At 39.8% G+C, this 25,878-nt stretch overlaps 1 protein-coding gene and 1 pseudogene across 4 annotated transcripts in view; one reads left to right on the top strand and one right to left on the bottom strand.

Moving 5' to 3' along the window:
• Positions 1-25,878, bottom strand: part of NTM (neurotrimin) — a 931,059-nt gene that overhangs the window by 263,202 nt on the left and 641,979 nt on the right. The gene's annotated exons all lie outside the window — the stretch shown is intronic.
• Positions 16,000-16,666, top strand: LOC129496596 (ribosome biogenesis protein NSA2 homolog; annotated as a pseudogene).

The following is a 25,878-nucleotide window of genomic DNA, read 5'->3' as shown; positions in this document are numbered from 1 at the left end:
ATATAAGGTAAACATGTGGACACTGTCCCTCTGGAGATCTGATGCAGTTTTTGTTTGTGTAAAGAGTTCTTCAGCAGGAAGAAACATTTCTGGAGCCCCTGTAAAGAAGTAACTGACAAGTAGAAAGTAGAAATCTCTCTCAGGCATTTCCAGCTACAGTGATCATATTTGTGTTAGACATGTGGCTGTTCCCCTCCGCGAATGCAGAGGCCATGGCTCCTTCCAAAAGAACAAGGAAAGGGAGCATGCTATTTGATGTCTAGGATCCAAGTAACACATAACGTCTAAGTCCTATTCTTTCCATTGATCTATTTTCCCATTCATTTGCCAATACCACACTGTCTTAATGACTGTAGCTTTATAATTAAGTCTTGAACTTGAGTAGTGTCAGTCCTCCAACTTTGTTTTTTTCTTTTGGTATTGCCTCAGCTATTCTTTTACTTCTTCATATAAACTCTAGAATCCATTTGTTGGTATCTACAAAATAACTTGCTGGGAATTTGACTGGGAATGCACTAAATCTATAGATTGAGGTGGGAAAAATAATATCTTGTCAATATTGCCTTCCTATCTATGAACATGGAATGCATCCTGGTTTGTTTAAGTTCTTTGATCTTGGTCATCACATTTTGTAGTTTGTCTCATAAAGATCTTGCACATATTTTGTCAGATTTATGCCAAGGATTTCATTTGGGGGAATACTAATGTAAATAGTATCCACTTGTTCTTTGCTTCTACATAGGAAAACAACCTAAGTTCTGACACCAAATGATTTCTTCACTGAAGTTCTAGAGTCAAACATGTAGATGCTTACTTCACTTGCCATTTGAAGCATAAGAGAGAGATGGTATTGTGGGTGACCTGCCACTCACCACCATTTAAAACACTGTATAACAATAAATACGGTAGATACAGGCAGGCCCTTATAATAATTAGGTTATAATCCTGGTATTCAGCTCCTAAATTGAAAACTGAGTTCTAATTCATAGCAATGAATAAAAAATATTATAACGGAAGTTAGTATTTTAAAATTTATCAAGCTGCTACTATGTGCAACTTACCTAATCATGATGACAAGACAAATATTCTCTTCATTTTACACATGAGGAAACTAAGCCTCAAAGTGGTTCACTGATTTGCCTAAAGTCACACTGCTGATAAGCAACAGTGTCAGAATTTGTCCTTGGTGTCTTCTGGTTCTAAATTCCACAGTCTTTCCACTATGACTCAGAATTTTCCAGTGATTCGGGAATAGTGGTGGGTGTTTGTCCAGCTTCCGACATCAGACGTATTCCTTTTTCTGCTCCCCTTTAACATGGAGAAACAAGAATCCTAAATCTTGGCCTTGCTAATGATTGCACATTAATACCCACTGAGTGACAGAAATGTATCTTGGGGAATTAGAATTTAATAATCCCACAAGTCAGCACATTAATGCCCAGAGACAAAAATAAAATGTATGACTGTCTAAATATGCTTAAGGTTATTCTGAATACATTTGAGAGGATTTGAAGAACTAAAGTCCTTTGCTATCAGCACTTTTGACTGAGTCTAGTGAATATCCTTCATTTTCACATTCTCATCTTCAGCTACATCCGGTTTCTCCTGTGTGTAGTTCTCTCCCATTGCCTGGCTTGCAAATTAAACAACAACGGCAACAACAACAAAACAACAAACGATTCCCTCAAAAAAAAAATACCCTAATGCACACATTCCGTTAAGAAAAATGAGCAAAAATAACCATGAAATATAGGCTGACATATACATTTTATTTATTTTTTAAATTTTATTTGTTTATTTGAGAGAGAGAGCATGGGGAAGGGGGAGAAGGAAGAGAGAGAAGCAGAGATGAGGAAGGGCTCCATCCCGGGACCTGAGCTAAAGGCAAACGCTTAACCAACTGAGCCATCTAGGTATCCTTGAAATGTACATTTTAAACAAAGAAAGGCTCCAATCTAGATATGTGTAACTAAATAAATGAATCCCCTCCAATCTAAAGAAATGAAACCTTTTTCTTCTTAAATACTGGACATGGAAGACTCAAGCTTATTTATTTGATGAACCAAAGGGCAAGACAGACTAACATTTGCTGGATGCCTTGACCATATGTCAAGAATTGTGCTAGATACTTCTACTTCCACAAATATGAACTAAGTAAGTCCTGGTCACTACAGTGGGACTAGTTATTACCTGTTTCCTATACCAGTAAGGAAAACTGGGTGCTCCAGTGACATGCTCAGGGTAATATAGCTGGCAAATGGTGAGTTGACATCTGACTCAAAGTCTAAAGTCAAGTCTGCGTCCTTCTCTCAAGACATCAGCAGGTTAATTAGATCACCTACTGGCAGAAGAAAAGATTCCAGAGGCTGGAGAAGATGAGAACACAGGACACTTTGTTCTCAAATATTAACAGCTAAATAGTTTTATTACAGCCTGCCAACCAATCCTTACTTCCTGTCCTATAGGTTGGAGAGAGAGGGGATAGAGAAGCCACCTCGATATAAAAAGGTTTCAGAGAGAAAGGAGTGATGCCTAGGATCCCAGGACCAATTATTCATCTTTGATCAATATCCCCAATTTTTTTTGTGCCACAGGGCCTTGTAGCCTTAGGTTAATATGAAATAAGAAATGCCCTCAGGTGTGCTAAAGAAGGTAAAAGCTCTTTTACTGCAAAGTGTCTCCCAAACGGGTCCACTTCTTGGTACATGTAACTCTCATTAGTCCTTCCTGTGAGTTGAATCTTTGGAGGTGCCCAGTCGGCCTCTGATGGACGGCCACTAGTCCATCTCACCCCTGAGCTCCATATTGGCTGACTCATGGAAGTAATCCAGAAGTAACATTAGTGATGTACAGTCCTTCAGAAATATCCTTCTTCCCACTCCACCTCCATTCTAATCATCCATTTTTCAGACTGGTAAATTGAGGCACAGAAATAATAAGAAATCCCTAACATTTGAATTATATATATATATATATATATATATATATATATATATATATTATAATAATATATAGTATAATATGTGTATATTTTAATTATTGATTTGAACATTTGAATTATTTTATATATAAATATATATAAATATTTATATTTATATTTATATAATTACGTTCATGTGATTGCCTTAACTGATCCTCATGGGAAAAAAAACTGTTAGGTAAATATGGCAGATATTTTTGTCATTTACAGATGAGAAAACTAATCATGTGATTCACTTGGTCACACATGCAGCATGAGGGCATGACCGACTTGCACTGCTCATGCTTCTCCCCCAACTTCAGCCACTGATATGTGCTGTGCTCCCCCAAACCCCAGGCTGATGTGTGCCTCTGCTCTCCCCATGCCCACCTTGACACATGCCTCTGCTCCCCACACTCCTGTGGCTGATGTGTGCTGTGCTCCCTTTGGTTCAGGCCCCCTTTGGGACTCCCTGCCCCCAAGGTCGCCAGCTTTATCTGGCCCCTCAGTTCTATTTCCTCCGACAGCCTCAAGTAAGGCTTCTTTGCTCTACATCCCCTCGTCTCAGGTCCTTCTCACTTCAGTCCACCTGGATTCAGAGATGACAAATAGAGGAATATAGACAGGAATCTGTGATTAAAACTTATGAGGGACCTTCCCAGAGTCATGCACAGACTGAGAATTTGACAAACATTAATGAACAAAACAAAGACCCTGCTTTCAAGGAGCTTTTATGCAAGCAGGGAGAAACAGACAGCAAACAAAATAAATCAGCAAAATTGCATAAAATAGTAGAAGGCGATGATAGCTATAAAAAAGGAAAAACTAGGGCAGGGTAAGAAAAAGGGAGATGGGGTGGGGGTGGGAAGCAGGGTAGGGGGTGGGGGCAGACTACTCTGTCATTGGTGGGGGTGGGCCTGCGGGAGAAGGGGAGGTGTGAGTGAAGTCCTGAAGGAGCAGGAGGCAGGAATGGGGGGGGGGAGTGTCAGTGGGAAGTGTCCCAGGTTGAGGCACTAGCTAGAGGAGGGAGCAAGGAGACCAACATTTCTACTGTACCCTCTGAATGCCCTTGGTCAAAATAACCACCAGGTACAGGGCAAGTCTTGAAAAATGTGCCTCAAGAGAGTAACGTTTAAGAGAACAAAAAGCATGTCAGAAAAGTGAAGACAGAAAATTGAGGTTCTGCATAGGTCGAGTGCTGCTAAGGAGGAGCCCCCGCCTCTTTCTGTACCGGAAGGGGAGATGCCGAATGGGGACGGTGGTGAGCAGAGAACACAGAAAAGATACACACACTTGGCTTCCTTTCAGGGTCCACCTTGCCTGGTCAGATGGGTGTGAGCTGGACTAGGCTAAAGGGTATTCAGATAGCTGGCAAAATATCATTGCTGCGTGTGTCAGTGAGGATGGTTCTGGAAGAGAACAGCACTTGAATGGTAGGTTGAGTAAAGAACCTCCGTCCTCACCACCTCAGCCAGGCATCATCCAATCCAATGAGCACCAGAACCGAATAAAAAGGCAGAAGAAGGGCCAAATTCTCTTTCTCTCTTCTTGAATAGGATGTCCCTCTTCTCCTGCTCTCAGACATTAGAGCTCTTGGTTCTAAGGCCTTCAGATTTGGTCTCAAATATATACCACCGGCTTTCCTGGGTCTCCGGCTAGTGGACAGTAGATCATGGCATACTTCAGCCTCTGTAATATCATGACCCAATTCGTAGACTATCGCATCTCACACATCCCTGCATGTCCTATCAGTTCTGTTTCCTTGGAGAACGCTCACTAATACTGTGAGCTTCCTTTGGAGTCAATATCCTATGTTGGGAAACTGCCTGAAATTAGTCTCAACACAGTAAATTGTGCCAGGGTTGCCAGGGATGACTAAAACCATGGTGGCATCAAGCATGGCCAGAGTAGCAGCAAGTGCTGATTGAACCCTGACCACAAGGCAGCCCTATGCTGAACACTACACACATGCACTCACTCATTCCTTTAAGCAGCCCTATGGGGCAAGTCCTAATATCATCCCCTCCTTTCACAGTTAAGAAAAGCAAGCCTCAGAGAAGTGAGGGGACCCAAGGAGGAGCTGGATTTCAAATCTTTTGATTCATTTGTTGACGGGTTGAGCACTGGGTGTTATTCTATATGTTGGCAGATTGAACATTTTTTGTATATTTTTTATTGGAATTCAATTCGCCAACATATACTATAACACCCAGTGCTCATCCCGTCAAGTGCCCCCCTCAGTGCCCGTCACCCGGTCACCCCGAGTGCCACGTGGTCCTCAGGACAATAACAATTGCCAAATCACACAACTAACTCTCTTCTCCTCACAGTGAGAAATCTTCACTCCATATTAAACACTGAGCCAGCGAAGGCATCTTGGAAGCATAGTTGGCCAAGGAATGCATGAGACAGTAAACGAGGTCAAGAGAGGTAGATGGATCGAAATCACCCTTTACACTCAGGGAAAACAAATTCACATTGCCTCCAGTCATCCACATTTGAACAGGATGCCTCAGAATCCCTAATGCAGGATGAGAATTCAGAGGGACCTGGAATCCAAGAAGGGCAACACATGCCAGAGGCGAGCTCCACTTCTTCACTGACACCATCATTCATGCAGGTAGAAAATCACTTCCCCTCAGCCCCATGCATGTGCACACATGCACATTATGATATTCTGTTTGCAGATCTGCCTATTTACATAGTTAATTCGGGATCTGTTTGCAAGCACAAATTAGTTTGGTACAATTACTTTGTGCACGGACATAGAGTTATCCGCTTGAGCAGTTTAACAGCATGCAAATGGCTGCATCGTAGCATATGGCTGCCTATATATAATCACAATATTACCTGCACATATTAGTTACATAACAGTTACATTATAATTAGGGCTGCTTTTAAGCTATTCAAAAGAAAAAAAATTATTTTAATTAAATCAGCAAGGTGTTTTAAGTGGAGAGAAGTGAGAGACAGCGCTTATGATTCCCAGCATTCCGTCAACTGAAATGTGACGTGCGCGCCAGCACCTCTCTGGCTTCCATGTGGGGAGGAGCTTTTCTGGTAAAGCACTGAATATCATCTTCCTGTGACCTCACACCCAAAGAAGCCAAACTGGTCACAGGCTCGCCTGCGGGTCAACTTCAGTCACAGAGGCACAGGTCACTGTCAGAGCTGGGAAAGACTCCACTGTTTCTGGTCCACATGACCATCATCCAGAAGAGCCAACTGAGGCCTGTGCAGGCAGGGGAGCAGACTCAGAATCACACAGTTTAGTGGAAGAAAAGGAAACCAGAACCCAGATTTCCTGCATTATGATGCTGCCTCTAGAATACCGTCCACACCACGACATGGCGATCATGCTTTGGAAGGGTGACAGAAATATCCCATTCACCCCATTTCTCCCAAATTAGGAATCCACACATATTAGACACTCAGATAATGAAGCGGCCTCACACATGTTGATTGATAAGTAATAAAAATAAGGGGTTAAAGAACTTATGGTAAATCATTCAAGCAAATATGTGGTAATATTCAAATTTTGTTGCATCGTATCTAGTACTTGTGCTTTTAAAAGAATGTTGCCCTCAAATGAGAGAAATTCATTTAAGTGTATTAGAATGGAAGGAGCCAAGCTTTGTCATTTGAGTTCCAAACATATCATTCACCTAGTGACATTTGGCAGGTTACTGAAACTTCCCATGATTTCTCTATGATACTGAATTACACACTTAAATGCCTCCTCTTCTTTTCATTATGAAAAGGAATGTTTCATCCAATAGGCACTACATTACCATGAGCTTCAAATTACAAAAGGCAGTGACATAGTCTTAAGGTTGATATTCCCATCTAATCGCTGGGTGATATGGGTCAGAATATTCCTTACACCCAATTTCCCCCATGCTGCCAAGTACAATATTGTCACCATACTTTCTTAGGAAGAAAATGTGAACTTGGAGCCTAGGGGAGGAAAGCCAAAGGATGCTGTTATTATCAACAGGCCAATTGAGAAGAACAAACAGCATCTCAGCATAATCAACATCTTATCCCGAATCTTTTCTGTCCTTCCTCCCTAGTACACCATTTAACACCCCATGCAGAGGAGACTAAACATCAGTGGTTGCGTAAGACAAGAAGCAGACCACAGTGAACAGGATAAGAGATCACTGGTGTCCATCAGGAACAAATAACCATGTAATAACTCTGTAATTACACGGTAACTAGAACTGATTGAGCCTGTAAATTATATCCTTGTCACCTCTGGGTAATGATGCAGCTCTATCTCCCATCTACAGAAAGCAGCAGCACATGGCCCACAGTCACTGAGAGATAAGGGAATTCTTGGCTGATAAAGCAGATTTGCTGCTGCTGATAGGTGATCGAGAGACACGCTAAAATCTGGGAGTTAATGATTTTCCAGTTGAGGCATCACTGCCTCACCATCCATAGCAAGACATCTATTACCCAGCCAGTGTTCTCCATCCTTAATCGGAGGGATCAATTAAAGTCCTCAGAATCAGAGATGAAAGGAACAGGCTCCCCAACACACACAGACACACACACACACACACACGCGCGCGCGCGCAACTGCTCCACATGTGCATGGGTACATGTACACACCAACAGCTAATCTACACTCCCACAGCCACTTGATCTGCAGACATATGAAACATCCCTGTTGTAGCATTTCACCAAATATTTTAATACTAGGAAGAATATTGTCTCTTTTTTATGCAACATTCTCTCTGGGACCATTATGCAGAGGCATTAAGAAATTCCGTGTGGTAGATTATTCAGCAAATATTGTTTGATAGCCAACTGTGCACATAGCATTCTGCTAGGTGTAAAAGAGGAAACAAAGAAGCATAATACTCAATTCTCTCCCTCAAGGATCTGAGTCCACTTACACAAATAATATAAGTACATAAGAAGTTAAATTATAATGCCACGAGGCAGTATGTAATTAACTTCCAAATGACTGCCACAGACCACAAGAGCTACAGAAGTACAGAAAAGAGGGAACTCACTTTGGGATGGTGTAAGCATAAATATGGCTTCTTACAGATTCAAACACAGACCTGAAAAAGCTGAAATATCAAGTTCATTGAGGTCTGTTAGAAAGAGACATTTCAAATTTCTCTCTGTCCATAGTGCTCTCTGTTCTCCAAAAGCAAGTTAACACAAAAGTAACAACAAAAATAGATATTTTTCATTAATGAAAAACAGAAACTTTGGGAGGAAAAACATCGGAAATATGAGCATAAACAAGTTTCACTGTATATAGCCAAGGTGCTAGGAGATTAGATTTATACTAATAAGTTCAATATCCCTTTAGCATGTGGGTGTTTATACCTTAGGTATACATGTTGATACTCTGTCCACAGAACCAGGAATGCATTCTGATCAATGCAGGGACTTAGCAACTAGACTAGGACCTGCAGAATTATAATCATCCAGTTAAGAATGTACAAAAGCCTTAATCAAGGCCCCTATCCATGTGCAATAAACAAGGGACACATCCATGGGGATCAATGTGGGTACTTCTATGAGATCCTGAAGAGAGATAAAGAGCCTGTGAGTCTCTCCTGGTTCCTCTGCCCCTAAACTCTCAACTTTCTGTTATTTATAATTAAGTATTAAGAGAACAGCAACATGATGAGAGTTATACAGCTATTGCTGAGGGGTAATCGAAATGGCCTCTTGAGTTTTATCTAGATTTAACGTAAACCCTTTTGCCATCGTCCCATCACCCACTTGAGCAAGCTTTTCACTGGCTGACCTCCCAGCCACAGATCTCCAGCGATATGTACCCTGCAAATGTTCTTCGCTGAGGTGTGAGGTACACAAACCCACTTGGTACAGTTCTTAAAGTTTGTGACCTTAAAGTTCAGGACCCTCCACAGATCTTGGAGATGCAAAACTGAGACCCATAGTGCCTACTGGTAGCAATCTCAGGATGAGAATAAGGGTATCAGATAGACAGTCTGCATTTATCCATGGAAGAAATATAAAAATATACCATGTAGCCTCCAAAACCAGAGGGAGTTAGCACTTCTCCAGACCCTTAAGAATTTGAAACATCCCCATGATATTTTTCTCATTCTGGAATAAATTAGCGCTATCCCAAAGAAAACATCCTCTACAATCACCAGAATTCTAGCAAGGTTAAAATGAGTCATACATGTCGATAATGCTTCACTGGGGGTGGGGAAGAAGGCCAAGTAAACTATGCCCTTTGTAATGTTACTTATCTCTGGGTCATCATCTCCTTGCTGAAAAATAAAAGGATTAAATGAGATGATCCTTAAGGTCCTTCCTAGATTGAATAGTCTATGACCTAGAAAGGCTGTAATGATCAGTTCTTCAAAAGCTAATGAAGAATAATCACATCTTCAATCTCAGGATGTAGATAAAGAAAAAGACACTCATGTTTTAACCAACCATTAAGTCTATAAAACAATTCCATAATCTTGGCTCCTAACCTATCTCTGACTCATAAAACAATTTCTCTCCAAGAACCAAGTAAGACCCTATACTGGGACAAATCATGGTTGATCCACAGAGGCCTTTGTTTGATTGCACACTTAGGAACTGTACTCACAACATGATGACGGGACCTATCTTCACATGCTGGATCCCCATGACACATTTCTACAAGAAAGTAACAGCTCAGGGGAACATCAAACTGCTTGTCAGTCAGTGGGTCTTCATTTGGCTTCAGAAGGCAGTTCTTCTGTTAGTCAGAACTCAATGGCAATGACAAAATGGGACTTCTCTGTATACCTGCAATTCCCGTTTTATTTACAGTGGCCACAGGATCAATATCTTCTCCCCTGGAAATAAAGCTTTCTATTTTGCATTGGAATTTATCTTCAATAGCTGCTGGAAATCATTATCACACAATAATGTTCTATTCAGTACTCATGTAATCTCTTCAGCTAGGCAGATTGCCAGGCATTTGACTGCCTGACACCAAGTCCATTTGGTGCACGACAAAAATAAAACCTTGCATTGCCTGGAAATAACATGAGACACACTCATCATCTAGCTAGCGATGACTGGGCTACTTTCTTTTTCTGAGGAGATGTCAGAATTCATGTAAATCATCCAGTGCTTTTGCGTACAGTCACGAGCACACTCTCATTATATGCATATAGTGGGCATGAAGAAAAAGCTTGTGAATGGACCAAAGTTATTATGAATCCCAGAGGTGAAGTTATGAAGGCTAGAAAACTGGGCCTTGCTTATCTTTAGTTGGATTCATTTATCCAAACGTCATTTCTGTTAAATTCAAAAACATTTACTGAGATCCTACCAAGGGCAAAGTACTGTTCTTGGTACCTGAAGCACACTGAGGAATACAGCATTATTCCCTGGAGATGTCTGACTTAGAAAGTTGGGCAGAAAGATGTGCCCATAATGGCAACATCTGATGAGACATGTGAATAGGATGTTGGTGAGCTATCAAGAAGGGAGACTGTATCCCAGTTATAAACTCAGAAGAGCCTTTTTAGAGGACTTGCTATTTTAATCAAATGTCTTAAGGCAGAGTAACAAAAACAAAGGAAAGGATGGTTTAGAGGACATTCTCCTGTGGGAGCACCACAAGTCAGTTCAGAGGTGAATGGGTGTTGGCATGGGGACTGATGAGTATGATATCTATGGAAAGACCTGAGTCACTAGAGCTTATAGGCAGAGAGATGGTCTCTACGTCTTCAATCACCAGGGCATGTTTCCTTTTGGATATGCTGAGACTGAGGTCCCTCCTGGACACTGACTTGGATGTATGCAACATGTAGAAGGAAATAATTTGATTACATTCAAATAAGGGATCAAAATCAGATGGCAATAAGGTAGCCCCTACATCAACGACAGTGGAAATCCAGGAAATAGATGAGGTTTTCCATGGAGAAGACTAATAGCTTTGGGTGGTTGACAGAACCAGTGTTACAGGGGTAAGTATGGGAGGGTGGGGGGGAGAACACAGGACACAAAGCCAGAGCAGCCAAAGCACCACAAGGAAAACCAGTTGAGGCAGCACTGCAGAAGCCAGAAGCCAGAAGCCAGAAGCCAGAGGGGCAGGGCTTCAGGAAGGGGAGAGCAAGGGGGCAGCAACTTGATTGCAGCAGTAAAAGAAATATTCTTGAATGCACTTTGGATTTGTGCAGAGTTTGGAGTCTTTGGTCAGGGCAGTTTTTTTAATAGATACAGCAGTACAGAATACAGATTCCAGTTGATTAAGGAATGAAGAGAAATGAGGGAGTAAATTACTATTCAAAAATGTCAATTAAGAATGAAAGAAAGGGACAGAGAAGGAGCGAGAGAGGGAGCAGAGGGCTTGGGCATGTTATGTTTTTTAGGAAAAGCTAGTAGAGAAAGGAGGATTTAGACTCCCACCCACAAGAGATTATGTAACAGAGTTTGACTCTGAGTGAAATATTATTTTCATCATCCAAGAAAAATACAAGTATGAATCTTTTACAAACTTTTATTTAACGCCATCTCCATCCTGGACCTCTCTCCTGAGCCCTAGGCTCATATAGGCAATTTCCTACTTTGTATCTCCACTTGAAAGCCTAATGGACATCTCAAATCTAAATGATCAAAACAGAACTCCAGATTCTCTGCCTATAACCCTCAAACTTGCTTTCTGGCCAGTCTTCTGGCTCATGGCTCCAGGTCCTCCAACCAAAAGTCTTGGAGTCCCTGACCACTAGCTTTCACACCCAGCATCCAATCCCCTAGTCAATCCTGATGCCTCTACCAAACAAACTCAAACTCTTTCATAAACTCAGAAAATGACTATTTCACATCATCTCCACTTCTATATGATGGTCAAAGCTACCATCACCTCTCATCTGCCACATGGTAACATTCTCTCTGCCGTCCTTCTTACATCTACTGGACCCTTACATCTATTCTCCTCATGTTCCCAGAGTTACTCATTAAAAATGATCAGAGTATGGGAGATCCCTGGGTGGCTCAGGGGTTTAGCGCCTGCTTTTGGCCCAGGGTGTGATCCTGGAGTCCTAGGATCAAGTCCCAGAATCAAGTCCAGCATAGGGCTCCCTGTATGGAGCCTGCTTCTCCCTCTGCCTGTGTCTCTGCTTCTCTCTCTTCTCTCTCTGTGTATCTCATGAATAAATAAGTAAAATCTTTTATTTTTTTTAATTTTTTTTTAATTTTTATTTACTTAGGATAGTCACAGAGAGAGAGGCAGAGACACAGGCAGAGGGAGAAGCAGGCTCCATGCACCAGGAGCCCGACGTGGGACTCGATCCAGGGTCTCCAGGATCGCGCCCTGGGTCAAAGGCGGGCGCCAAACCGCTGTGCCACCCAGGGATCCCAAGTAAAATCTTTAAAAAAAAAGAAAATGATCAGAGTTACCCATTGAAAATAAAAGTCAAAACAAGTCGGTCCTTGGCTCAATGTTCATTAATGACTTACCTTTACATAAAGAGCAAAAGTTAAAGACTTTTAATGGTTTACAGACCCTTTCCTTATTGTGTTAGATTGAGTTGCTATGCACAGTTCTTTACTCTTTTCCTCTTCCACCATGGGCAGGGTGGATCCTCCCACCTCTCAACTTTGGGCTTGGCCATATTACTTGCTTTGGTGTCTGGGATGCTAGTAGACAGGATGTGAGCAGGCTTGAGGCTTGCAAAGTGCGTGGGTGATTAGGCTTTCCTCTTGCCCTCTGCTATTCTGCCTGGAGAACAGATATGGGGATAGGGGACCGGTTCTGATTCTTCAGCCTGGGTCTTAGATGAACATGTGTAGAAGAGGCCTGAGCCTAATTTACAATCTACAGCCAAAACAGCCAAACCACAAATTCCAAAGTGCAAAAAAAAATGCTATTGTTGTACACCCCTGAGTCATATCTGTAGCACTTCCATGGCAAGAGCTGACTAATTCAAGTATCTAGCCTCCTACAACCTCGGTTTTCATCTCTTTCTCCTTCCCTACCCCCCTCCTTCTGCCCAAGTCATGTTTGCCTCTTATTTTTCTGATCCCAAACATAAACTCCTACCTCAGGGCCTTTGTACATGCTGCTCTTGTTCCCTACTCCACAATATCCCAATGGTTTCATTTTGTACTTCCTTCAGGCTCTCCTCAAATACCTTAATGAAAAGATTTTCCATGACTACTACCTTCAGCCTTCCTACCCCTTGCCATGGTTTATATTTCTCCACAGCACTTCATGACATATTATACATTTATTTATTTATTTATTTACCCTATAGGCCAAAGCTTCTAATTTACTTTCGTACATATAATCTGCTTAGCAATTAAACACACATAAATTAGGTTCCCCTGCTGATCTTCAATTCTCCCTGTCCTTCAGAGCAATGTTTTTTCCAACTGTTGTGTGTGCACCAGGAAGCAATAAGTGAGATGATTTTAGTAGATAAATGGACAGATTTTATAAAAATAAAATATATTTAATTTTATTCGAGAATGAGCAGATAGGCTGGATGCTTTAAAAGTAATTTGTGAAAGGAGAAGGTAAAGATAAGCATTGGGAATCAAGGCAAGTAGTGTGCTTAGGTGCAAACGATCCCAGTCACCTCCAGAGCCCTTGAGAGCTGCTCTGAATTTCAAGAGAGTTGCTCTGTGACTGATGTTTACAATAATGACCCAAGTAACAAAATAAGATAAATGATATTCTCTGTGCTTTGCTCAATAAGACAGAACAATAATATATTTTAGAAAAAGAACTCTATCAAAAAGGATTGTAATGTTTTAAGTTCAATTTAAAGGATGATAGCTCAGTTATATGACAAATTCATTCATGTGGAACACTGCTGGTACCTCATAAATAAGACTTTCCTATATAAACATAAGGATTTATAATGAATTTGCTGATTATTCTTTCCCCATGAATAATAGGCAGAATTGATTTTATACCCACTCCTCTTCTCTGACCCACCTCCCCCCACCCTTATATGATTTTCTTCTTCTTCTCTTAAAAAGGTCGCTTGTAACAAATAGTGGTAGCTCTAAGTTAACATATACTCCATTTCACATCGTCTCAACACTAAGGGCCCATATGATTATTTTTCTGCCTGATGGACTACACAGACTGAATCTGTTAAGTGATAATTATTGGATTAAACAGAATTTCTAGTTTCCAGATTGGCATGAGAGTGAAGTCATTACTTCCATCACGCAAGAAAAATGCTGAGCAAACTGAAAATCAACAACTCTTCTGGATCCAGCAGAGAACTGAGGCCACAAAGCAAACCACTGCCCTCCAAAACCGAAGAGATAGGTGAATCTGATACGTACAGACAGTCATACCTTATGGGAGGAGAAGCCCACAGCAAGCAGCTCTGTGGGAACCGTACTGGGATAGGAACAGGAGCCATCAGAGGTACAGGGTGGACACTTCTGAGAGGTACACACTCCAGGGATTCCAGTCTTCCACATGCCCACACACACACTTGTAAATATCCCCTCCAGGAGTCCTACCAGATTCCCTTAGTGATGATCAGAGGAAATCCCCTTTTACTTCCAGGAGGGAGGAAGGAAAGCAGGCTTTTTGAAATACACTCAGAGCATTCTGTTCTTCTTATCTCAAGAGAAATTATTTTAACAGAGTCTAAACAACCTGGGGAATAAGAAATACTCAACTGCAGTCCTGCAACAGCCTTTCGACCTCACTTAAGGGGGAAAAGCAAAGTAAAACTGAGGTGCAATGGTATAGCTCCCAGTCCAGGCACACAGGCTTGCTGAAACATGGAGATTTAATCATAGGACTACATAATGCTTCTCCTCCTCCCATGAGTTACCTTCATATTGAAAGGGTTTTTTATAGTAGTAACAGGGGAATACAACTGAAAGAATTATCCATCTCAGATGTTATTTAAGAAGTCTCTAGGGAAACGCAAAGACAACCAGGTGGGAAAAAAAGAAAAGCAGAAGTTGTAGCCTCTGACACCTACAGCTACAGCAAACAATAAACACTGTTTAACCCCTAGCTAGATAAATATAAAACCTTACACAAAAATACCAATTTACCTCAGTTTCTTTTACCCTGTACATCCTGCATGGATTTCAACAAAAAATTACAGCACATACAAAAAGACATAAAACACAGGTTGAAGAAATGGCAAGCATCAGAACCAGACTCAGATACGGCAGAGACATTGGAATTATCAGACTGGGAATTTCAGACAGCCAATATTCTGAGGGCTCTGAAGATAAAAGTGGACAATACATAAGAACAGAGGGGCAATGTAAGCAGAAAGACAGACTCTCTAAGAAAGAATCAAAAAGCAATTCTAGAGACCAAACCCACCACAACAGAAAGGAAGAATGCCATTGATGGGCTCATCAGTAGGCTGGATATGGCTGAGGAAAAATAACTGAGTTGGAAGAAATGTCAAAAGAAATTTACAAAACTGAAATGGAAAAAGAGAACAAACAACCCCACAGGAACACAACATCTAAGAACTGTGAATGCCTATAAAAGGTGCAGCATATGCATAATGTGCATACCAGAGGGAGGAGAAAGAGAAAAAAATATGATAAAAATTTGAACATAGAAATATTTGAATATATGACAGAGATTTTCCCAATTTTTGTTAAATATTTTATTTATTTATTCATAGAGTCAGAGAGAGAGAGAGAGAGGCAGAGACACAGGCAGAGGGAGAAGCAGGCATCATACAGAGAGCCTGATGTGGGACTCGATCCAGGGTCTCCAGGATCATGGCCTGGGCTGTAGGTGGCGCTAAACTGCTGCACTACGGGAGCTGCCCGAGATTTTCTCAAATTAATGAAAGTCACCAAACCACATATCCAGAAGTTCAGAGGATATCAAAATGCGAGCCCAGAAAAGATCAAAAAACTATACCTCAGCACATCATATTGAAACCACACAAAATCAAAGACAAAATCTGAAAAGAAGCTGGTAGGGGTAGGTGTGGGGCAGCACCATATACATAGAAGAGGGAGAGTAAGAATCACATCTGACTTCTGGGAAATTGAGAGCTCTTTGCGCCCTAGGAGCTGCACTCTGTGGCTCCATGGACATCACCATGCCACAAAATGAATATATTGAGTTACACTGGAAGTGCTATGGATTACCATGAAGAAAAGAGAAAGAAGAGAGGTCAAGAGGCTCATGACCATTCAAAGAAGGCCAAAGAGATAATTGGTCTGAAAGCTAAGCTCTACCATAAACACCACCATACTGAGAAAATACAAATGAAAAAGACTATCAGACGTGTGAAGAGAGAAACACCAAACAAAAGAATGACAGAAAGACTCCACAGGGGGCAGTACCTGCATATCTACTGGACAGAAAGGCATAGTCTGGAGCTAATGTACTTTCCAATGAGATTAAATCAAAACAAAAAGAGAAAGCAGGAAAATGGGAAGTCCCTTTACCTGAAGTTCATGCCCAGGGAGAAACAGAAGTATTAAAGGTTATTCAAACATGAAAGAGAAAGAAGAGAGCATGGGAGAGGGTGGTTTCCTAAATTGAAAGCCACCTTTTGCCTACCAATACTTATTGTAGAAAAGGATCCCTCATCCCCATTATATACAATGTCAGGTGTTATTACCAAATGTACTGTCCTTGTGGTGGATGTGAGTGAGGTGGGCCTTGTGACACAAGGAGGCAAAGTTATTTGGGGAAAATATGGCCAGGTTACCAACAATCCTGAAAATGATGGAGGCCTCGATGCAGTCCTGCTGGTTTGACACCAGTTTCAGATAAAGAATTTATAGTTACTGGACACTACACACCAGTCAGGAAAACCAGCATTAACTGGGGTGGTTCAGAATTCTACTAAATAGCCTGACATAACAGCAGTCATCAAGAGAACTATTTATTCCATTGCAAAAAAACAAAAACAAAAACAAAAAACAAGACATTACAATAGCCCGTTAAGAAAAAAAAAATCACATCTGACTTCAGGAAACATGCCATCAAGAAGAGAGCAGGTTAAAAAATGTCAAGTGTTAAAGAATCACTAACCTAGAATACTGTATACAGCAAAATTATCCTTCTGAGTGAAAAAGAAATGAAAACTTCCTCAAAAGCAGAGGGAATTGGTTGTCAGTAGACCTGTCTTGAAAAAATTTCAAAAAGTTCTTCAGAGAGAAGGGCAATGATGTAGGTCAGAGACTTGGAGCCACGTAAAGTGTTGTTTTGTTTTTCCCCATTCTTACTTATTTAAGACATCTCTGTCAATCAGAGCCTCTGATCAGCATAAGGCAAGTAGCACTAACCCACTGAGTCGACATAGTTATATCCTGAAGCAAATAAACTTCACATTTCAGCCTCACCGAGGGAAAATGGGAGAGCCATCAGGATTTTGAAATGGTGGTGATAACTGGCAGGCCTACAGGGGTCAACAGTATGGACAATCTGGGAACTCCGTATTTTTTCCAAGGCTTTGGAATAAATTGAGAGAATTCTCAGGATGAGTTTATTTTCCAAGCTTTATTTGCATTTGCTACAAATAAATCAGGAATCTGGAGTGTGGACAGTCTAAGGAATCTGGACATCCAAGTCTTTATGACCAGGAAAGGAGAGTCAGAATGAACATGAGTATGGGAAATGGTTTTGTCATTGCTAACTGAACATCATCAATTGATTTGTTTTTTTTTTTTTGTTTTTTTTTTTTTTTTTTTTTTTTTTTTGTTTTATTTTATTTTGTTTTTTCCCTGATCTGCTTGGCCCAAACCAATCACATAATCCTCAGGACCATTTACTTCTTGAGAAATGAAGAGATGCAATTCTCTTTTCTTATATCTCCTCCTGCAAACCAAAATCCAAACTAAAACTGAACAAAATGAAACCACAGCAAAAATATTTGCCCTGTTCTCAACACCAATTGCTGCTGGTAATATCTGTGAATTGCCAGCACTGGAAGCTAGTTGTACTCACCAACACACACTAGGATTTTCTGCAGCACATTTACAACCGTATGAAAGCAGATGGCAAAAGCACTGTAGATAAAAGACCAGCCGTAGAAGGGGGGGGGGAGCCTGTAATGAAAATACTAAAAAGAATGGCTGAACACTATATTCTAGGCACTTCCTTAACCTAAAGAAGAGCTTCTGCAACATGATCCGGCGATGACCCAACAGTCAGGGACATTTCGTAAGTGGACCCCAGGATGGTTTACATACTTGACTATTTGCACTTCTGATGAATGACACTTTGTAGGGAGGTACAGAGCAATGGTCATTAAACAGCTGCTTAGCAAGACTTCCTGACAATATAGGGCAAAATGCTAACCCAAAGGACACACTGAGCTCCCACTGCCGGGGAAATATATTACTAGTAGCAATATTATTGGTATTAGCAATAATTATAATAATTATAAGCATATACACAGCACTTTTGTATCTGCGAGATGCACTGCATTCATCATAATGATTAGCATTTGTACAGTACTTTGTATTTCCCAAACATCCTCTGCTCATTAATTAGATAATGCTGGCAACATCTGTGGGCAAGTGTTACTACTCCCGTTTTATAGACACAAGACAAAGAGAAATTAATCGACTTGCCCAAGGCCGCATGATGAGTCTGTGACAGAATCAGGATTCCATTTGTGAGTTCTCAAATTTCTATTTTGTCTTTGCTCCCTGCAAAGCTGGCTTGTTGCTTCCAGTTGAAGGGGAAAGGGCAGTGTTTAGGTTGTGAAATTTCCTCACTCCCATAGCCCAGGAGTTGCTAGGAAGTGCCACTGAATCCATGGGAAATCTATTTTCATGGAAAATTTCAGAGAGGAAAAGTATTCCTAAAAAATCATTCTAGGGCACTGATTTCCATAACTGCCTCAGGTCAAACCCCAAAGCACTTCAATCAGAGTCTCCTGGGTGTGGCCCCAGCAATTAGTGCTTTTTCCAGTTCCCCAGGGGATCCCAATGGGTGACCATGGTTGAGTTGAGAACTGCAGGTCTGGGGCAGTAGCTTGCAAAATTCAGGGAACATTAAAATTCCCTGGAGAGTTCATAAAGCACAGAGTGCATGGCCCTGCTCCCCAAACTCCTGATACAGTGGGGTCCAAGATTTGCTTTTCTAACATCCTCCCACATGATGCTGACCACCACCCTTGTCCCAGGTCAACACTTCTAGAAGCACTGATCTATTTTCGATGCAGATAGAAGAATTATTAAATTGTTTCCAAAGATCCATTCAAGCCCAGGCACTGAGACATTGATAACTGGACAAACTGATGTTAAGTTATGGTTAACAGGGACTGACCAAATCCTAGCCACACAGGAAGGCTCCATCCTCCAGTTTCCCTTACAGAGAAGCTGAAAGCACATCACTGACCACTAGACAACAGAGCATGGAGAGAAATGTCCCTCCGTCCTGGTCATTCATCATCCTGCTCCATCTCCTATGCCATCCTGTGCTTGTTCCTCCAGCCTTCCATCCCTCACCTGTGGTGTGCAGGCCGTGGGACTTCCAAGATTGAGGTGGCTCATCAGGGAAATAAGTCAGATCCAGGAGTTCTCGGTTAGCTGCAACCCATTCCAGGCAGTAAAGGGAGGAAGAACTAACTGGATTGTATTTGGCCTTGAAGATCTCAGGGCTTATTTATTTCTGCAGCGCAGTGTAGCCTACCCTGATACCCAGCCTCATGGTGATCAGTGTACACAGTTGGGGGTTGCTCCTAACCTTCTGAAAGCATCAATTAAATTTGACGGACAATGTGAGAAAGAGGCCTAAGGAAAATATTCAAAAGGAAGTGAGAGCCATGTGCCTCCGTGTTTACACATGTGAGAGTCAGAAGTTGACCACTTCAGGGAATGTGCTGAATATACCCATCCAAGTATGAGTGTAGCCAGACTCTAGCTGCAGAGTCAGCTACTGGGCAAGTCTAAATGTATAAAGGAGAGGCACAGCTCTGGGCCTGCCCTACACAGGGCTCTTAAGACTCAATGGTCAGAAACAGAATGGCAGAGCTGACCTATGCACCATGCTAGCAGGGAAGGGCCCAGCTTGGAGGTCTTCGGTAATATGAATAGATAAAAAAAATTTTTAGATCACAAAACAAATTCTATTCTCCTCCCCACTGTGAGTCTTTTCCCTTTAATTCCAGCATCCACATTGATGCAGTTCTCATCAGGAAAGATCCTAAGCAAACATGTGGCAGAGGGTATATGCATGAGTGGACCCTGAGAGTCCAGGAACCCAGGAGCTGGATATCTGGGTGGAGTATACTGTTTCAAAACTACCAGGAGAGCCAGCCACGCTGGCTGTCTGTTCCTAGCTCAGTCAGTCCTCCAGGCGGGGGCAAGACCTTTGCCAGGGCTTCTGTCCCTCCTGCATGCCCATCTGTAACCAGAGGGCCCAATTTCACAGCTGTTCAGTTTCAAATCGTACTTATATCTCCCAGCTGTAGTGCCATATTACTCGAGTTTGTTTGCCATCAGCTTTAATTAAGAGAGGTTTAATTTTCCAACATTATTTTGGTTCCTCCCTGGCCCAACACCCATGTCAAGAGATGCAATATTTTCTCCCCAGCCTTCACTATGGCATGTGCCCAGAAACATTGGGGATCCTTTTCCATAGCCTCCCATGGGACATGACACACAGAGGTTGTAGCATGTGGCTAGAGTCTATGGTTAATGAGTCTTCCCTGCACCACATAGCCTTGCAAGGAGAGTAAAATTTTCCCTCTGTAAACCCAGGCCTCTTTTTTATTCTCTGTAGTATTTTTTTTCAAGTCTTCCCACGAGCTTCATATGGAGCCAGCCTGAGGAACTCAAACTTGATTCCAATCTGATTATCCAACATGGCCCTATCAGCTGAGACAGCAACATTTATCACATTAATAGGAAGGATAGAAGAAAACTGGGATCCCATCCAACAGGAGCGTTTTTATCACATGTTGCACTGTCTTACAAATCCAATTATCACCAGCTGAAGGTCTTAACAGCCCTTGAATTGCAGCTTTCAAATCTTAAAGGACCACAATGCACATTTTCTTAGATTCTTTGAGCCACACATTAGTCAGTACAGTTCCAGGTATCCAGTCCACATGACAATTTCAGATATAAAGCTGCCTATGGGATGTTTTCCCTGAGTTTAAACAGTGAATTTAAGAGAAGCTTGGATTGGGGACTTCATTGACTTCATTCTACTCAAAAAATATGAGCCTCTAATTTTACTTCAGTGTCATAGCTAACATCTTGGAAGTGAAGTGTTGTGAGGCTCTGGGGTGAGATCATGGCAACTGTCAGAAACTGGGGGCAGTTGTCTTTTGCGGGGCCAAATTAGATTAAAAGTTCACTTACAAATTTAGAGAGCTGTGATAACAAATATCATGTGGACGCTGAAGAAACATCACCCAAAGCTACAAATATAAAGGTCTGAGAACACTACTAAATAAAACCCGGCAACTTCCACTAGGGCAAAGAAATGAACTTGGAAATGCTCTATCCACCAAAAGATGGACTATGACATTGGACAAAATTGATAAAAAAAAAAACACACAACCATTTAAGTTATGTAAAAACTGACCAAAGGCATACAATAATTGGAGCAGCATATATTCTTGTAAAAGTGCTGAACTTTATTTATTTATTTGTTTGTTTGTTTATTTTTTAGGTGCTGAACTTTAGAAGAACTCAGGATCTCTGATGTTCTGACTCACCACCAGCCCAATCAATGTGGAAGTTCTCTCAGGATAGGGCAAATTGTGAGGACCACTGCTATGATTTAAGGGGCTCACCTAAGCTAGAGCAGTGGGTGATGCTTGTATTGTTGATAGAAATGCCAATAGAGGAAAGGCTAGAGAGGAAAGCCAATGGCTCTACTAACATGGGGTTGGTCAGGATTGGGAAGCATATATCTACATGCTTATAGAGCCTAGAAAGCACTCATGTCACTCATACAATCTTCCTTGACTCAGAGGCTGTGAACATGAGCCTAAAGGACACAAAGGGCCCTGGTAGAAGGTAAAAATCAAAATATATCCAAAAATAGCCTGAACTTTGAATATGCTTCCCTATCCACACACTAATCTATCAGCAGAACACTTACTGGCTTGAAATGTTCAAGCATAGCCTTTGTTCAATCACTGGCTGACAACTCAGCTTCAAAAACCAAGGGGCAACCTGTAGGAGGCTAGGCTTCAAAATTAAAATAGAGATTTTTTTTTCAAATCTGAGGACACATATTAATGACTGCACACTGTACAGCAGAGAAGATGGATTTCACTGATTTTTATAGCCAATTTACTAAACCAAGAAAAAATAAACAAACAAGAATATAACAAAAACAACAACCTTTAAGGGAGGAGGACTAGAATCCAGGATCCAGATTGCTTCCATATACCATCTGAAGTGTCATTTAAATATATATATATATATATATATATATATATATATATATATATATATGATACACAGAGAAACAGGAAGTTGTGACCTATATCACAAAAAAATTAGGCAATGGTAACTCTCTTGAGTGTCACCAGGTATTGGGTTTAGTAACTAAAACTTCAAAGCAGCTCCTATTAATATATTGTAAAAACTAAAGAAAATCATGCTTTTAGTAATTAAAGTAGGTCAACAATAAATCAGTAAGTGGAGTTCTTCAACACAGAAACAAATCTTGTAAAGAACCAAGCGCCAATTATGGAGTAGAAAAGTATACAATGAGAAAAGGAAAATTTAATTGGAGAACTCAATAGCAGATTTGAGTTGACAGAAGAAAGAATCAGTGAACTTGGAAACAGATCAATAGAGTTTATCCCAACCGAAAAACACAGGGGAAAAAACAGCAGAAAAATGAACAGTCTCAGAGTATCAACATATACATAATGGAAATCTCAGTATATGAGAAATAAAGTGGCAGAAAATACATTCAAAGAAATAGTTGGGAAAATTTCCTAATGGTGGTGAAAAGCATGAACCTACATAACTAAGGAATTCTATAAATCCAATGTAGGATTACTTCAAAAAGATCCACATCTAGAAACCTAATAATCAAACAACTGCAACCAAAAAAAAAGAGGAAATCTTCACAGAGTGAAATAAAACTGACAGGAGAGCAGTGATATGGTTAAGGCTGACCTCTCATCTGAAACAATGCAAAACAGTGGCACGGCATATTCAAAGTACTGATGGAAAAAAAACACTGCAATCAAGAATTCTATATCCAGCAGAACTCTCCATCAAATATGAAATTGAAACACAGACATTCTCAGATAAACAAGCAATTTGTTGCTAGTGATCTTTCAAGTAACACCAAAAAAACACTTTCAGGATGAAAAGAAATTACCAAAGTGGTAACTTGAATTCACAGCAAGAAATAAAGAATAGAACAAATGGTAAGAATATAGTATTGTATGTAAGTCTTTATAAATATTTTACCAATTATAAGAAGTCTTTATGTTTTTCTTATTTCTTCTGTAATGTCTTTAAAGTATAATATTGAATAAATCAAAATTTGTAGTATGTAATGCTATGTTGATAACATATATGGATATAGCATATGTAACAGGTAATAGCACAAAGAAAGGAGGAGGAAATAGAACTATAATTGAGTACACTTTAAGGTCTCCTGGGTGGCTCAGTCAGTCAGGCATCCGACTCTTGATTTCCATTCAAGTCATGATCTTAGTGCCATGAGATTCAGCCCTGCACTGGGTTCTATACTAAGCATGGACTATGCTGGAGAGTCTCTCTCTCCTTCTGCTCCTAACCTCAGCTCACATGCTCTCTTGCTCTCAAAAAAAAAAAAAAAAGGAAAAAAAAAGTAAACTTTCTATATTTTGCCATAATTTAGTCAGCATTTATCTGAAGTAGACTGTGATAAACGAAACTGAGTAGTAAAATCATTAAAGCAACTGATAAAAACACAATTCAAATATATAGATAAAATGTCAACATAAGACTGACAATGTATACACTAAAAACATTTAACACAAAAGTAGTCAATTTTAAAGAAACAAAGGAACTTAGAAGATAGGAATCATAAACAACACAAATAATAAAATGTCAAATAGAAATCCAACCATAAAAATAATGATTACTAAATATAAATTGTAAAAATATCCCAATTGAAAGGCAGAGATTGTCAGGTTTGATTTTTAAAAAGTAAGATCCAATTATAAGCTGTCTAAAAGAGATATATCTTGCATCCAAAGTTACAAACAGGTTGAAAATAAAAAGATATTATTCAAACAATTAGCATAAGACAGAAGGCCTCCAGATTAAAATGGAAGAATCTTAATCAGATAAAATAAATGTTGTTAATACTAGAAATATTATTAATGACAAAGAGGTGCATTGCATAATTAAATCCAAATAGGATGTGCTTCATGGAAGGTCCATATATCAGGAGGATAAAACACTTATATGTGAACCCCAAAACTCCACCTCAAAATACAGCAAAGAAAAATAGACAAAACTGCAAGAAAAAAAAAGACTAATCAGCAGTTAAAGTTGAAGATTTCAATATTTCACTCTGAATAATTGATGGAAAAGCCATAAGTTTTAAAGAATATTATGAACCAAACTGACCTGCTTTTTTTTCCTATAAGAATCAATGTCTATAGAATGCATGTGTACTTCTAATGCACATGGAACATTCTCTAGGAACGAACATATAGTAGACCAAATAATATTTAAAATGATTGAATCATGGGAAGTATCTTCCCAATATTGACATAATTCTATTACAAATCAATAACAGAAAGAAATCTGAGAAATCCCTAAATATTTGTAAATTAAACAATATACTTATAAATAATGCACTGATCAAAAGAGAAATCACAAGAAAAATAAAAAATATTTTGATGTAATGAAAATAAAACATAACATATCAAGATTTATGGGATGTAACAAAAGCAGCATTTAGAATGGAATTTATAGCTGTAGATACCTAATGTAAGAAAAGAAGAAAGGTCTCAAATCAATAACCTAAGCTTCCACTGTAGAAACTAGAAAAGAAGAGAAAACTAAACTGAAATCAAACAGAAGAAAAATAATAATGATTTAGGGAGGAAAATCAACAAAATAGAATGAGAAAATAATAGAACCAATGAAACAAATTGGTTCTTCGAAAAATTAACAAAATTGGCAAATCTTTAGTTAGAGTAACCAAGAAAAAAAAAAAAGAAAAAGAATGCCAAAATCTAATGAAAGGACATGATCCTACAGACCCTATTATGATACAACTATAAACAGAAGGAAATATTAACAACTTTGTGTCAATAAATTAAACAATTTAGATGCAATTCTTAGGACAAAATATGAAACTGATTCAAGAGAAGCAAAAATAGCTGAATAGAACTAAATCAAGTGATTAAATTAGTAATTAAAAACCTCCCAACAAAGAAAAGCCCTGTCCATGTGGCTTCACAGTGAATTCTATCAAATATATTAAAAATATTAACCCATTACGAACTCTTTCAAAATATAAGAAGGATGGAGCTTTCCCAACTCTTTTTATTAGGCCAATATTAGTGGATATCAAATCCAGACAATGAAATCACAAGTAAAAACCCCAAAACTACATATAAATATCTCTCGTGAACACAAGTGTAAAGCACTTTAACAAAATGGTGAATCTAGCAACTTATAAAAAGAATTATATACCAAAACTGAGACTTATTATAGGAATAGTAATGACTCAGTATCTGAAAATCAATTAATGAAAAATAACATGTAATAGGTATAAAAGAAAAAGTCACATGGTCATCTCAATACATGAATAAAAACACCGGATAAAATTCAACACCCATTCACAATAAAAACTCTCAGCTAAGAGGATTAGAAAGAAATATCTTCAATCTGATAAAGATATCTATGAAAATCCTCAGCTAACATCATACAATAATGATGAAAGACTGGATGTTTCCTCCTAAGATCACTGAAGAAGCAAAGGATATCCAATTTTGGCACTTCTATTCAACATTATACCAGCAATTTTAGTC

The sequence above is a fragment of the Nyctereutes procyonoides genome, unplaced genomic scaffold (assembly GCF_905146905.1).
Source record: "Nyctereutes procyonoides isolate TBG_1078 unplaced genomic scaffold, NYPRO_anot_genome, whole genome shotgun sequence".
NCBI classification, from domain to species: domain Eukaryota; kingdom Metazoa; phylum Chordata; class Mammalia; order Carnivora; family Canidae; genus Nyctereutes; species Nyctereutes procyonoides.
The sequence above is the reverse complement of the archived record's forward strand: the minus strand, read 5'-3'. Positions and strand labels throughout refer to the sequence as shown.